This window comes from Erpetoichthys calabaricus, chromosome 16 (assembly GCF_900747795.2).
Source record: "Erpetoichthys calabaricus chromosome 16, fErpCal1.3, whole genome shotgun sequence".
NCBI classification, from domain to species: Eukaryota; Metazoa; Chordata; class Cladistia; order Polypteriformes; family Polypteridae; genus Erpetoichthys; species Erpetoichthys calabaricus.
Window position 1 is genome coordinate 96,687,302 of NC_041409.2, and position 9,826 is coordinate 96,697,127.

The window sequence follows — 9,826 nt, forward strand, 5'->3', positions numbered from 1 at the left end:
GAACAAGATACAGTGGACAGAAAGATATGGAAGAGGATGATCCACTGTGGCAACCCCCAACATTAACCTCTTTTGTAAGCCACTTTGGATAAAAATGTCTCCTAAGCGAATAAATGTTAATGTAAATGTTATGTTCTCTATTCGTGTACATTTATGTCAAGAGAACAGACATGATCATTTCTATTTAATTAGTTGCTGTTGTAGATGCTCCACTCTGTACCGTTTGTTGCAACATCCTTTCGAAGTCGTTGTTAATGACTGTGCTTTGCTGCCATCTCCTGACTTTCATGGGTATTGCAGGTTTCTATGTTCTGTAGACTTGCATACAGTGGTGGCCAAAAGTTTTGAGAATGACACAAGTGTTGGTTTTCACAAAGTATGCTGCTTCAGCGTTTTTAGATCTTTTTGTCAGATGTTTCTATGATATACTGAAGTAGAATTACAAGCATTTAATAAGTTTCAAAGGCTTTTATTGACAATTACATTCAGTTAATGCAAAGAGTCAATATTTGCAGTGTTGGCCCTTCTTACTTTTTCAAGACCTCTTCAATTCGCCCTGGCAGGCCATCAATCAATTTCTGGGCCAAATCCTGACTGATGGCAGCCGTCCATTCTTGCATAATCAATGCTTGGAGTTTGTCAAAATTTGTGGGTTTCTCTTTGCCCACCCGCCTCTTGAGGATTGACCACAAGTTCTCAATGGGATTAAGTGCTGGGGAGTTTCCAGGCCATGGACCCAAAATTTCAATGTTTTGTTCCCCAAGCCACTTAGTTTTCACTTTTGCCTTATGGTCTGGTGCTCCATTATGTTGGTCACCAAACTGTTCTTGGAGGGTTGGGAGAAGTTGCTCTCGGAGGATGTTTTGTTGCCATTCTTTATTCATGGCTCGGGATCAGGGCACTACCTGGGCAGAGCTGGCTCAGGAATTGCAGCAGGCAGGTGTGAGTGAGGCGAAGACTTTTGGAGGATGGCCTGGTGGGTGTCAAGAAGGGCAACAGAGAAGCCAAGAAAAACATCAGGGACAGACGGATATTCTGGGATTGGACTCCTGGGGGAAAAGTCATTTTCTCTGATGAAACCCCTGTTCGATTGTTTGGAGCATCTGGCAAAAAGAAAAGGTGAGTGCTACCATCAGTCCTGTGTCATGCCAACATGGGGTTGCTTCTCAGCCAAGGAAGTGCAGGGCTCACTCACAATTTTTAAGCCTAAGAACACAGCCATGAATAAAGAATGTGACCAAAACATCCTCCAAGAGCAACTTCCCCCAACCATACGAGAACAGATTGGTGACCATCAACGCCTTTCCTAGCGTGATGGAGCCTTTAATCCTTTAATTCTCAAATAATATAACTCAAAATCAGTGCTTGAAGGCAGAAAATAGAAATAGTATAAAACAGCCTTCCTGGCTTTCTTGAAAAGGTTTGGTTCTTGACAGCAGGTGAATCACTGGAAGCTCCATCCTTTCACCAAATCCTGGGGCTTCATGTATAAATGGTGCGTACGCACAAAAATGTTGCTTACTCCCGTTTCCATGCTCACATCACGATGTATAAAACCTAAACTTGCCTTAAAGCCACGTACATTTTCATGCTAGCTCAATTCCTGGTGTACGGAAGTTCTACGCTTGGTTTTGCAAACTGGCGGCACCCAGCGTCAAAGCAGTGCTTTTGTTCCAGTGTGGTTTCCCTTTCTTTTTTAGATCCACATCCCTGACGTGGCTTTATCATATACACTGAAATTAACCGCATATTGTTTATTAGTTTAAGGCATCCGATTGTAATTAACCTGTAACAATACAATGGTCAACGGAATCGCCAAATTATTCCAAATACAATAGCTGCTTTAGTGTTGTTACTCTCACTACACCTTCTTCTTCTTTCAGCTGTCCCCGTTAGGCGTTGCCACAGCGGATCATCTTTTTCCATATTACTTTCACTATTTATATCACTGTATCTGAGTGGGGAATCACAGATCTACAGCAGCTGATCGGAAAGAGAATTATTGGTATACAGCATCAAGCACACGCTGCCTCAGCCATGATGTCTATTTGAACTGCTCTCATACGACAAATGCTTCAGAGCCTTTCCTGTACGGACCTCGTGGTTCAGAAACAGTTTCATCCCAAGAACTGTAAACGCAATCAATCAGTCCATCAAGTACTCCTTTTAGAACTGTTTGTACTTATACTGTAAGTACAATCACCTCACTGTAAACTTGTGATACAGTTATAATATTGCACAACCTAAGCCACTTCATAAAGCGTGTATTTACATATGATGACGATATCATTTTTAAGATGAAATGCAGCAAAATATGTTTATTACATTATACAGATAAAATATTAACATTATTTAAATAATCTATATTGTTTAATAATTAAACATGTGAGGACACGGTAGTGCAGCGCTAGTGACGATCTGGTGCCTCATTCAGGGATTGTTCCTGCCTCGTGCTGTATTCTTGCTGGGGCTGTCGTGACACTGGAAGGATAGATAGATAGAATAATTAAACACGTACTACGAAGATATTTCAATGTTCCTTAAAAGTTTTGAAGAATCGGCATTCTCACCTTACAGATGGCTTTACATATATTACAGAGCTGATTGTGTGGCGATTGGGTACTTGGAGAAGGAAAAGGAAGGACAGGAATTGGGGGTTAGTACGTTTGAAAGAGACAGTACTGCTGCAATAAATTATTTTGTCATAGGTCGCACAAGCATCTTGTGGGAGGCATGAACAATCTCTGGATGGGGCGCCAGTTCGACACTATTACTTCGTCACTGTGTTCCCATGTTTAATAACATGCTTTAACTCCTATCATCATTAAAATGATATCAAGTATACATCTCAGTATTTAAATTATTCAGAGAGCTGTAATATCATGAATGTAATACATTCTGTGTCCTGTCGGAGGAAGAGAAAGCTCGTTTAAGAAGCAGGTAGTGATTCACACACATAGAGCACATAGAAGAACACATACAATACAAAGCATTTAACGTGCTACTTTGGTTACGATGGGATTTCAGAAACTAGTAAATTAAACGATTTTAAGATGAAGTTTATGATGTTCTACTTTAATGACAAAATAAAGTACGTGATTAAAGTGGAAATTTCGAGATTAAAGTTGACATTTCGAGCTTTTTTCTCGCTGTGTCCCTATTTTTTTTTCTTTTCTCTGTACCCTAATAAGCTTTTATATGACACTCAAACAGTGGGCTACGACTCTCCTTTTCATGGCAACTTTGATATCTGACAATTTCTTTTTTATTTCGGGCACTGTGCGACTTTGTGAACTTGAGTTTTCGAGTTTCTCTGACACTCTATGTCACTTGATCTTCCTTTTTAAACCTTCACTGTTTAAACCAACAAATAGTACGTTTTTCCTTGCCTCCACTTGGTATTCGCTGAAATTCTTCTATTTTCCCTCATGCTTTTGCCATTGCCTTTTCACAGAACGCTGAGCTTAAGGGCTATTTATATTGATTTGCATATTCAAAGAGGCGAAATTCTGGGAGGAGTTGGGGAGTGGCAGCAGGCGCGTGCACGTGCGTTACTTTTCTCACTGACCGGGATTTATAGAGCAGAAGAACGTGGAAGTTGGTGAACGCACAGATTTATGCATCTGGATTTTTTTGTGCGTACGCACATTTCCGCTTTTGTCCGTACGCCATGTTTTAGTGTGAATTCTACACACACCGTTATGCTGAGGCCCCTGGTCCAAATGAAATCTTTATAGCCCTGTGGCTGGCAGGGGTGGGTATTACTTTCCTTCAAGGGGCATCTTCTTGCAGCTGCAGAAGTGGAGAAGAAAAGACAAGGCTGGTAATAACAGTGCCCCCTCTCACCCCAATAGGGTATTGTGTGTCTGTGATGAGCCAGGAAGGTGGTCCTTTGACATGCATGTGTCACATTTGACTTTATATTTATATAATACCTCTCATGTATCTATCAAACACATCTGTCTCTCAATTGATTGCTCATAGTACCTATTCTAGTGATCAATCATAACATCACAGTTTGCTTCATCTGTTTTCACCAATTATCCTTCAGTTATAAGGCCATCATATAAAGGGGAATACAAATTGTTCACACTGTCCTTTTCTTGCAGTAGGAAGGTACTTGAAGCAAGAGTGACCTGGACTATTCAAGAAGGGAAACCAAACACCCCAGGAGTCCCTCACAGCCTTCTAGATTCCAGAGGGCGTTATAGCTGCACGCCTTCTAGTTATGAAAATTGTAAAGAATAAAAATGGTTCCATACTTGTATGAGGAAGTTAGGAGTGGCAGAGAAGTATGTAAAAATTGTACAGGATATGTATGAGGGAAGTGTGACAGTGGTGAGGTCTGCCGTATGAGTGATGGATGCATTCAACAAGAAGGTGGGATTACGTCAGGGATCGGCTCTGAGTCCTTTCTTATTTGCAATGGTGATGGACAGGTTGACAGATGAGATTAGACTTGAGTCCCCGTGGACATTGTGATCTGTAGCGAGAGTCGAAGTTGAGCAGGTTGAGGAGACCCTAGAGAGGTGGAGATATGCTCTAGAGAGGAGAGGAATGAAGGTCAGTAGGAACAAGACAGAATACATGTGTGTAAATGAGAGGGAGGTCAGTGGAATAGTGAGGATGCAAGGAGTAGAGTTGGCGAAGGTGGATGAGTTTAAATACTTGGGATCATAAGTACAGAGTAATGGGGAGTGTGGAAGAGAGATGAAGAAGAGAGTGCAGGCAGGGTGGAATGGGTGGAGAAGAGTGTCAGGAGTAATTTGTGATAGACGGGTATCAGCAAGAGTGAAAGGGAAGGTTCTACAGGACGGTAGTGAGACCAGCTATGTTATATGGAATGGAGACGGTGGCACAGGAGACAGAGCTGGAGGTGGCAGAGTTAAAAGATGTTAACATTTCCATTGGGTATGATGTGGATGGACAGGATTAGTAATGAGGACATTAGAGGGTCAGCTCAGGTTGGACGGTTGGGAAACAAAATCAGAGAGACGAGATTGTGTTGGTTTGGACATGTGCAGAGGAGAGATGCTGGGTATATTGGGAGGAGGATGCTAAGGACAGAGCTGTCAGGGAAGAGGAAAAGAGGAAGGCCTAAGAGAAGGTTTATGGATGTGGTGAGAGAGGACATGCAGGTGATGGGGGTAACAGAACAAGATACAGAGGACAGGAAGATATGGAAGAAGATGATCTCCTGTAGTGACCCCTAACAGGAGCACCCAAAAGAAGAGGAAGAAGATAAACGGTTCCATACAAAAGCAGAGGGGGTTTCACAAAGCCTTATCAAAAGGACAGGATCTCAGCAGGCATATGTAGCAGACTCCTTTATTCTGCTGTTTGACACGTGAGCCAGAAAGCCTGGGCTGGCAGAAAGACTAAAGAGACACATTTCATGGTTTATCAAGCACCCCCTAGTGGTCACAGCATGTGGTCCCTATTTGAATCGTTCACCAAATTAAGGTTTATTGTCACATGTACAGAGTAAAGTGAAATTCCTGTTTGCAGGGACACTTGACAATAATAGTTTGTCAGTTATTAAATTCAAGTAAGCAAGTGTTAAAAAAGCATCTGTCTGTTCTAAAGCACGGTGAGAGCACAGACAGTGAACACGGCCCCTCGCTGACTGCTCACTGCGAGTTTGTCTCCCATTCAGTACTGCTAAAATGACAACTTATGGATGTAAAAAAAGAGGAACTATTCTTTTTCTTCATGCCAACTGAAACATTTATGTAAATGAATTAAAGTAAAAATAACAGAAGGTGCCATTTGCTAAAAAAAGAGATCTGAAACTGTAAAACAAGAAAAAGTCACGCATTGTCTATAAGGGCTTTCACTGCAAGCATCGCCAGCCGCCTAGTTTAAATCTCTATGGACGTGAAGCTGTTTAACTATCAATGTATAAAATAAAATCTACCACCAATAAAACAAAGAAACATCAAACTACACACAAATCAGTAAATGTCAGAGCCTCTGCAACTCGAACAAATAACATTTTAGTGATTTAGCTAAACACTTACAGACATATCTGTCAATATAAAAATTGAAGTTAAAGTTGTATATGAATGAAATGCAAAGAAAAATCCCAAGAGTCTATGAGGATGAAGGTTGGACTTTACTGAGAATATCCTGTGTGTGCCGCGGTGCTCAAGTCCTTGTGTCAGTACACCACGAGTCAGACCGCTTTCTGCTTCGCCCTCAAGTTGCCACAATAGTTGATCCTCTGTTTTGATATTGTGGCTGAGACTCCTCTTTCATCAGCCGTGTATCAAAGATGCTCCTGAAGAATCAGCATTGGAGCAAACTGAATGCGCTGCACTGCAGTCCTTCTTATGTTCATGTCTTGGCTGAGAGCACCAGTGCACCCAAGTACTGGCACATCCTGAGGCCGTCACACCGGGAGTAAAATGAGCGTAATGGTGTCTTTGGGGCCAAAATACCAGAATATGAATGCCTGAAGAGTGGGAGGATTAATAGTTAATTAACGTCTTTGACCTTTTACAATTATATACAGTATGCTATCAAGGTTACTCAGGTCTACTGTTTAGTTGCTTCAAGACTAACATGTAGGGGAGACTGAGCTTTTGCAGTTGTAGCTTCACTTCATGTTAGGCTGCCCCCTACTGTGCCTATTTTTAAATCACTTCTTAAGGCATTACTTATTGTCTTTTGTGGTATCATTCTTGGTTTTTACAGCACTTTGGTCAGCTATTTTTTTTAAATGTGCTATATAAATAAATTTGATATTGATATTGGACCCAGACAAATGGAGAAGAATATGCCTTCAGAGAGTCCCAGGATGTATCCTAGACACTTAATGGCTGACACAGCTTTTTCCCCCTGAGTGTAACCTAGACGCATGGAGGCTGAAACACCTTAGGCAATGCCACTTACCAACCAAAGACAAATTATGCCCACTGTGCCACTCTCTACTGTGGGCATCCCACCTCACCCTGCTAACCTTATGAGAAAGAAGGTGGCCTCTCCCTACACCAGGTGCCCTGTGTCTACTATAATACTTCAATCACTCAAGATGTACAAAAATATAAAGTTTTAAAAAGAAAGTCCTATATATTAAGAATAGAATAGTACTAGGAGAAAAATATAAATGCAATAAATGATTGCTAATATTAACTACAGTAATCCCTCGCTATATCGCGCTTCGCCTTTCGCGGCTTCACTCTATCGCGGATTTTATATGTAAGCATATTTAAATATAGGGGCGGCACGGTGGCGCAGTGGGTAGCGCTGCTGCCTCGCAGTTGGGAGACCTGGGGACCCGGGTTCGCTTCCCGGGCCCTCCCTGCGTGGAGTTTGCATGTTCTCCCCGTGTCTGCGTGGGTTTCCTCCGGGCACTCCGGTTTCCTCCCACAGTCCAAAGACATGCAGGTTAGGTGGATTGGCGATTCTAAATTGGCCCTAGTGTGTGCTTGGTGTGTGGGTGTGTTTGTGTGTGTCCTGCGGTGGGTTGGCACCCTGCCCAGGATTGGTTCCTGCCTTGTGCCCTGTGTTGGCTGGGATTGGCTCCAGCAGACCCCCGTGACCCTGTGTTCGGATTCAGCGGGTTGGAAAATGGATGGATGGATGGATGGATATTTAAATATATATCACAGATTTTTTGCTGGTTCGCGGATTTCTGTGGACAATGGGTCTTTTAATTTCTGGTACATGCTTCCTCAGTTGGTTTGCCCAGTTGATTTCATACAAGGGACGCTATTGGCAGATGGCTGAGAAGCTACCCAACTTACTTTTCTTTCTCTCTCTCTCTTGCGCTGACTTTCTCTGATCCTGACACAGGGGGATTGAGCAGGGGGGCTGTTCACACACCTAGACGATACGGACGCTCGTCTAAAAATGCTGAAAGATTATCTTCACGTTGCTACCTTCTGTGCAGCTGCTTCGTGAAGCGACATGCTGCACGGTGCTTCGTATACTTATAAGCTCGAAGGGCACGTATTGATTTTTGATTGTTTGTTTTTCTCTGTCTCTCTCTTTCTCTGCTCCTGACGGAGGGGGTGTGAGCTGCCGCCTTCAACAGCTTTGTGCCGCGGTGCTTCGCATACTTAAAAGCCAAACAGCCCTATTGATTTGTTTGCTTTCCTCTGTCTTTCTGACAGTCTGTGCTCCTGACGCACACTCCTTTGAAGAGGAAGATATGTTTGCATTCTTTTAATTGTGAGACGGAACTGTCATCTCTGTCTTGTCATGGAGCACAGTTTAAACTTTTGAAAAAGAGACAAATGTTTGTTTGCAGTGTTTGAATAACGTTCCTGTCTCTCTACAACCTCCTGTGTTTCTGCGCAAATCTGTGACCCAAGCATGACAATATAAAAATAACCATTTAAACATATGGTTTCTACTTCGCGGATTTTCTTATTTCGCGGGTGGCTCTGGAACGCAACCCCCGCGATGGAGGAGGGATTACTGTAATCTTTTATATTTTCTAAGTCTGGATGTAAGGCCTTATTGAAATACACCCTTACATTAAGTCAAAATGCTTAAACAGTATTTTCCAGAACTAAGGATTAGTAAGAAAGGCAACATCAGTGTTTCTTCCTTGGGTGGATGCATGGATAGCTTTGAGCTTTCAAACTGGACAGAGTCATGGAGTGTGAATGATCAAAATGTTAAATATATAATTTATGATACATAAATATGTATGACTTATTTGATTGTATATTTGCAATGTGATTCATTCAGAGGGGGACCCCTCCTCACAAAAGTTTTTTATACAGCCCAGAACGTGCTGACGAATCAAATGAATCAGATAATCGATTCACTTAAACTGGTAGTTCAAAAGAATGGAATCAGTAAAGTGAATCGAAATGCCCATCGCTAATTTAGAGTTGATAATCAATTAATAAACAGCTTAATTGACACTGCTCTGCTCCACTCCACTCAAACTAGTGTGATGCTGAGGTGTGACCCATTGCACGGCTGCACTCAGGTCCTAATCTGGGATCCTGAGGTGGTTTGTCGAGTGGTGGGTGCAGGAACGTGTTATATCAGCGCATTTTCCCAACCCCAACCTCTCACTCTCTCTCTTAATGAATTAACAACACTACGTTATGGACGAGAGTGTCGTATGAACTTTTAAGCTTGTATTTGTACTGGTGGATATGCAGATATGACTTTCTCGGTACATGTGACAGTAAACTTGAAGTTGAACCCAGGCGAACAGTCATGCAGCTGGTTGTCCATGTCGTGCTTCCCAGTGTGGCTTTCTTTTGACTCTTCTAGTTTTCCTTCCATGTCACTTAAGACATGCATAATAGGATGTGTACTGGTGGGATCTATAGTGGTCCCATTCCCTGCCTTGCACCAAGTACTGCTGGGATAGACTCTGACCACCTACATCTCCATATTGGGCTGAGTGGAATAATGTGTCATATTGAACTTAAAACCAGAGTCCCTTTAGCAACAAGATGGCTTGTACAGGGCAGGTATGCTTCCTCAGGTGTCTTGGTGTTCCAAAGGTTTTTTTAGAAGGTCAAGAATGGGAATCCAATGTCAAAAAAAGTGCAGAGTTATGAACCAACCACTAACAAAAGGCACTTCAAAGGGTTAAAAGGAAACCATGCTTCAAGAATTTCCTACTGGGCCTTCTTTTTGGAAGCACCTCTGAACAAATGATCCAAGGAGTCATCAGATGATCAAAGTTCTCAATGGAGAAGCAGGTTAGAAGTAAAACAGACTCCATCCATCCATCCATTATCCAACCCACTGAATCCAAACACAGGGTCACGGGGGTCTGCTGGAGCCAATCCCAGCCAACACAGGGCACAAGGCAGGTACCAATCCCGGGCAGGGTGCCAACCCACCGCAG